A 6,196-nucleotide genomic window follows, 5' to 3' on the forward strand; every position below is an offset into this window, starting at 1 on the left:
CCCAGCTGCCGCGCGTCGCCAGAGCAGCAGCAGCAGCAGCCGCTGCCGCACCACCAGCTACTGGCGCCGCCGCGGATGTCCTTCTCCAGCAACTTCGCGTTGGAGCTGCCGCCGTCGTCGGGGCCCGGGAGGGCGTCAATGGGGGACGCGGACTTCCAGTTCTCCACGGTGGGCCGTATCTGTGGTGACGAGCTACGAGGCCATGACGGCGCCGCCGTTGCCGGCCGGCGAGGAGCGGCGCCGGCGGCGTCACGTGGTAGGAGATGCTCACAGGGCACAGGAAGCACGGCACCGTTGAGAGCGCCGACGAAGGCGGCGCATTCCTCCTTGCCCAGCCGCCGCGCACCGCCTCCCTCCTCGCCCGGCCGCCGCGCGCCGCCCCTCCTCGCCATTCGCCGCGCTCGGAAGCCAATGAGGGATGGCCGGATGGGAGAGGAGAGAGAGTTGAAGAGAGGGAGAAGCTGACAATGACATATGGGACCCACGTGGGCCCCACCATTTTTTAATTAATTTATGTGTGACACTGATATGTGGGTTCCACGGGGTTTATTATTTTTTCGGATCGAATTGCCATGTAAGTGCCACATCACTACCACATCAGATGAAAACCAAGTCAAATTAGCCACGTAGGCGCCACGTCAGCTAAAACCACCATCAAAACCGCCGAGGGACCATATTTGCACTGGTTTTGACAGTTGAGGGACCCGTTGTATCTGGTTTTCTAGTTGAAGGACGAAAATCGGATTCACTGACAAGGGACCTCAGATGAACTTATTCCTTTTTTCTTTTACGCCAGGGAAGGGGAAGATACCCGAGTACTCCTCGACATTTTTCGTAGAGAAAAGTCCATTGTACACCCTCGCTCTTATGCTTGTCCAAAATACGCCCCCAAACTACGAAATCGGATATAATACACCCTTCAAGTGTCACTACCGGACACTTAACCCCCTCGGGCTATTTTTACTGTAGTTTTTGACACGTCAGATGCCACGCCAGCCACAAGCTCTCTTTCTCTCCATGCCTTGTTCGTGCTTCTCTCCCTCACAACTGAACGAGCAAGTGCACGGGGGTGGCGGCGGTGTTGGTGGTGGCGGCGGCTACGGTTGCTGAGGTTCTTGCCACCGGCACAGGTGGTGGTGCGCAAAACCAATGCAGCTGAAAGGAGGTTTCCCTACTTGTTTAGGGAACAAGAAGGTATGAGCATTGGGGAAATTTCTATTTTTAGGGTTAGAGGTGATTCCATTCAATCTTTGATAGATCCAGTGGAATTGGTTGTAGGGTTTGTTAGATGGATGCAGTACATAAGCTTGTAGTCAGATCTTATTTCAATGGTGAGTTTCTTTTTTATGGCAAGACCACATGTTATGTCAATGGATCTAAGGCATTGTCTTACATTGACCACAAGAAGTTTTCCCTTAATGAGATTCAGGGCGTCCCTTGGGGCGTGCGGCTAGAGCGCCCATACAGGACCCCCAATTTTCAGGGACTCCCTAGGCCCAAAACTTCAACACTAGATATACAATGCAATAAGTAATTTGGTAGCCCAACTAGTCCCCAAAATCTGTTGTTTTTCATGTCATTTCGATTTCATTGCGTCTTTGTCGGTTCGCACAGTCACGCCACTTCACAATCTCTAATCGCCTTCCACTGCGGACCTCGCCAATCGCCAACCGCAACGAATGAGAGGAGTAAACGATGCCTCACCTCTCTCCCCTTGCTCTCGTGTGGTCGTGCCACCTGACGTCATTGCTGCGGCGCCGCCTGATGCCTATGGGTTGCCGCGCCCCTAACCTAATTCTTCCTAATAATTTCTAATCCGGTAATCCCTAATTTTGGATTATCATTTTAGACTATTCTAGATTGCTATGAAATATTACGAAGTATAAATTATTGTTATATTATATCATCAATTAAGTTTTTATCCATGACTTTGCACGGGGCCCCCGAATTTGACGAGATGGCCCTGCTGAAGACCGCCGTCGTGACCTCGTCGCCATTCCCGTCGATCTAGACAAAGCATCCGTTGGTCGCTTCCGTTCTCGCCACCATCGTCCTCGTCCACAAGTCGGGCCACTTCGTTGCCGCCACCTCCCACGGCATCCACGTCTCCATGTTCTCCGTCGGCTTCGGCCCGGCCCTCGCGCGCTTCCGCCTCGACCACGTTGAGTACGCACTCCGTGCCATCCCGCTTGGGGGTACGTCGGCTTCCCCGACGACGATCCGGACTCCGGCTTCTCGCCCGACAACCCGGACCTCCTACGCAACCACCCCGTCCCCGACCACCTCCTTGTCGTATCCGCCGGCGTTGCCGCCAACCTCCTCTTCGCCTTCCTCATCGTCTACGCCTAGGCGCTCACCATCAGCATCCCCGTCCAGACGTGGCTCCCTGGCGTCCTCGTCCTCGAGGTCATTCCTGGCTCTGCCGCCGCCGGCCAGCAGCGTCACCGAACCGCCGGCTCCTAGAAGGAGGAGAGGGAGAAGGGGAGAGAGGAGGAAGAAGATGAGGGGAGTAAATGACAAGTGGGGCCCATGTGGGCCCCACCATTTTTTAATTTGTTCTTTTGGTGTAGCTGACATGTGGGGTCACTCTTTTTATTAATTTCCAAATCAAATTGCCACGTCAATGCCTCATCTATGCCACGTGTTGACGGGTAGTACCCGTAGACCGGATATAGAGGGTATTGGGGTACGTTGGTACAAGGATCTACGTAATTCGACATCAAGCGAACAAAAGACGAGGATTATACTGGTTCAGGCCCCTTGATAGGTAATAGCCCTAATCCAGTTGATATGGGATTATATGGTGGAAAACACAGGTTATAAAGGGAACAATGGAACTTGACGGATCCGACGAGATCGTGGTCGAGTTGGTTCGACTAGATCTCGGCGAGTTGGCTCCTTGCAGGCTCCGACTTCGTAGGCTGTGAGGGTTGTGTTGGCTCTGAGATTCGATGCCCCATGTCCTCTCCGGGGGGTCCCTTTTATATCGGAGATCAGGGGGTTTCCAAGTAGAACTCGGAGATATCAGACCATATACGACATATTGACGACCCAGTCTTGTCCGACCCAGTCTTGTCCGAGTAGGACTCTTCCCATCCGTAGACTCCGTGAAGGATTTCCTTAGAGTACGCAGGAAATATTCGTATGCGCGTGGGAATACCATACCGATATGTGACGTATATCGAAGGGTAAAGGGTATGCCTAACCCGTAACCCTGACGGTAGCCCCCGACTTCTGCTTAAAATGAGCTCGTGTGACCATTCGCGACTTCGGGCGACGAGACTGTTGTCGTTCCTGGTGCGAGGATCGTGGAGCCAGGACGTAGTCGAGAGTGCCATTTGAAGCCCAACGGTCACGAGCGAATTTAAACTGAAGTCCAAAAAACCGCCACGCGCAACGGACCTAGAAATTTCCGTCGGGCATCTCTCTCTGTTCCTTGGAATTCGCACCGTCGGTAGTGCGCCTATTTAAAGAAATTTTGGGGATCCATTTTGAAGTCCGCCCACCGTGCAGAAAATGTCCCTCCTGCAAGCGCTCTTCGCCTTCTTCGCTGCCATAAGAAATCCTAGTTCTTCGACCCGAGCTCTTTTTCCGGCGATCTTCGATCAGTGATGGACCTCGGCAAATCATCCTCCACCAGTGCGTCGCTGAAGAAGCTTCAGGAAGACGGCGCCCTTCCTAGTCGCAGAACCATGGAAAGGGAAGCAGGGGGTACTAATCCTCAGCTCGTCTTAGGTCGCATGGTTGCGATCGAAGACTATATTCTCTGCGGTTTTCTCCCTCCGTCTTCCGAATTTCTTCTCCTGGTTTTGAACTTCTATGGTCTTTCTCTTCTCCATTTGAACCCCAATTCTATCGCCTTTCTTAGCATCTTTGCTCATCTCTGCGAGGCCTACATTGGGGTAGAGCCTTTTCTTGATCTCTTTCGCTCTTACTACGAACTGCGTTGGATGGAGTCCAACAGGGTATCTGGTTGCGTCGGGTTCCGACTTCGGGATGGCCTGAAGTCGCGTTATATCCCCTTCCAGTGCCCTTCTTCTCGCAGCAAATGGCGGAATAGGTGGTTCTATCTTGAGATCAAAGATTCGGACCCTGTCTTCGTTGTTCCCAAAGAACAGCCGGACAAGATTTTGTCTTGGACCACAAAGCCCTCCTTGAACCCCTCTCTTCAGTCGTTTATCGACATCATCAACGATCTGCGAGTACGGGGCTTGTCGGGGTATGAAGTCGTTGCAGACTTCGTTGGTAGGCGGATCCAGCCACTCTAGGCTCGGGCCCATCCAGCCTTTAACTATTCCAGACCGGAGGACGCGACCCGGGTTTCTCCTCGGGGTATCTTTCTCGTATTTATCTTGACATGCTTATGTTCGCGTTCCTCTTGATTTATCAAAATTTGGTTCTCGATTCACAGGTCTGAACAGTGAAGCCGTGCAGCGCCGTGTTGGCCAGGTGATGATCAGTGGTCCGACAACGGCGAGTAACATCCCCGTGCCCCTTTGCGAAAAGGGGGGCGGCCGAACGTGATGACGCTATCAACGTAAGTGTACTCGATAGGCATCCCGCATTTTCCTTTCGAGATCACCTTGTGACTTGATTAAGCGTAGGCTCTTCCTCTGACTGACATCATCGGGCCGCTCACGGACCATTAGGTGGCGGCGTCTCTAAAAGAGAAGGTCGCCAAGGAGGCGTCTGATGCTGCTGCTGCCACCACTAGTGGTGGCAATGTTCCGACAAAGGGGAGGAAGTTCTCCTCTGTAAGCGGACATCGTCGCAAGGCGTCGACCCCCTCGGTAAGTTATCATGTCGTCAGATAGTGCAGCCAGAAGGATTTTGCCTCACTTCACATCGATTGTCTTTCAGGCCTTGGATGCATCTCCCCTGCCTCCACGGCGACGTCTTGTGACGGTTGGCGAGAAGTAAGTAGACGAATCTTTAGGTTTCTGTGATTCTATTCAAGTGTTGTCTGATCCGTGGTCATCCCATAGGGAGGCGCGGGCAAAGGCTGCGCAAGACAAGTCCGGAGGGACTTCCAGCGCGTCTCCTGCCACGGCCTCGACAGATGTCATTCTCACAGCCGGGAGCCAGGAGGCGACGCCTAGCGGCCTAGTCAATGATCCCGTGGCAGGTCGTGGTCCACAAGCTGCCGTCCTCACCTGGGAGGTGCTCCAAGTCGAAATGGGGCGCCTCCTCGAAGCTGGTGCTCGCGGCATCGGCCGCGAGATTGCAGAGGCGAGGTCGGAAGCAGTGCTGGCGAACGAGCGTGCTGACCGGCTGGTGCGCGAGTTGGCGGAAGCTCGTGAAGACCTCACGAAGATGAGGGAATAGGTGGCCGGCAACGAGCGACAACGGCAGGGGCTCGAGGACCGCATGTCGGAACTCGGGAACAAACTGTCGGAAATCCGGGGCTCGTTGCGGGTCACATACACTGGCCTGCACCAGCTCGCCGGGGAGTCCGGCATCAAGTCTACCATCTCGGTGAATCCCGACGAGTTCTCGCTGACATCCTCCGTTGCGGAACTGGCGACGGCGATGGGGGAGATCCCCTCCAAGCATACGGCCAGGATCGCGAAGGAGACGTCGAACGGGATCTACACCGGGGCGTGTCATGTCCTCGCGTGTGTAAAGCTGTCTTGTCCTGAACTCGATCTGCTCGAGATCTTGGATCAGGGGGCGGCTAGCAACATGCGTAAGGAGGTGATGGAAGAAGTCGGTGATCTGGGGGAGTCTGTTCTCCCCCTAGTTGAACAGTGGGACTTCTTGTACTCCCAAGACACGCTGTGTAAAACTTGAATTTTGACTGCCTTTGTGCGTGCAATTATCATTCTAGTTTACTCTTGTATGTTGACCTCGGGAACTTTTGTCCTTTGTAGAGATGTTGATGACGAGGATGTCCAGCAGCGCGGGCAGCCCGAGTCACCGGCAATTATTCCGGTTCTCGCGTTTGAACCACATGCGTCGCCCGACAATGTGGGCTAGACCCTTGTTACAGAGACGGGGATGACGACGACTTCCTCAGGTTAGTAGTCCATTCATCCCTTGATGCCCTCCCGACTAGATCAACTGTGTTCTCGAAAGAGGTGTATAGCTTGAGTTAGTTGTTATCACATTAAGCAGATCTCGAGGGTGCCCTTGCTGGCCAAGATCGTCGTATCCAATATTGGAAGACGAAATTTGGAGTAGCGGAACTCGAGAGAAC

Source organism: Oryza sativa, chromosome 12, assembly GCF_034140825.1.
Source record: "Oryza sativa Japonica Group chromosome 12, ASM3414082v1".
Lineage (NCBI taxonomy): Eukaryota > Viridiplantae > Streptophyta > Magnoliopsida > Poales > Poaceae > Oryza > Oryza sativa.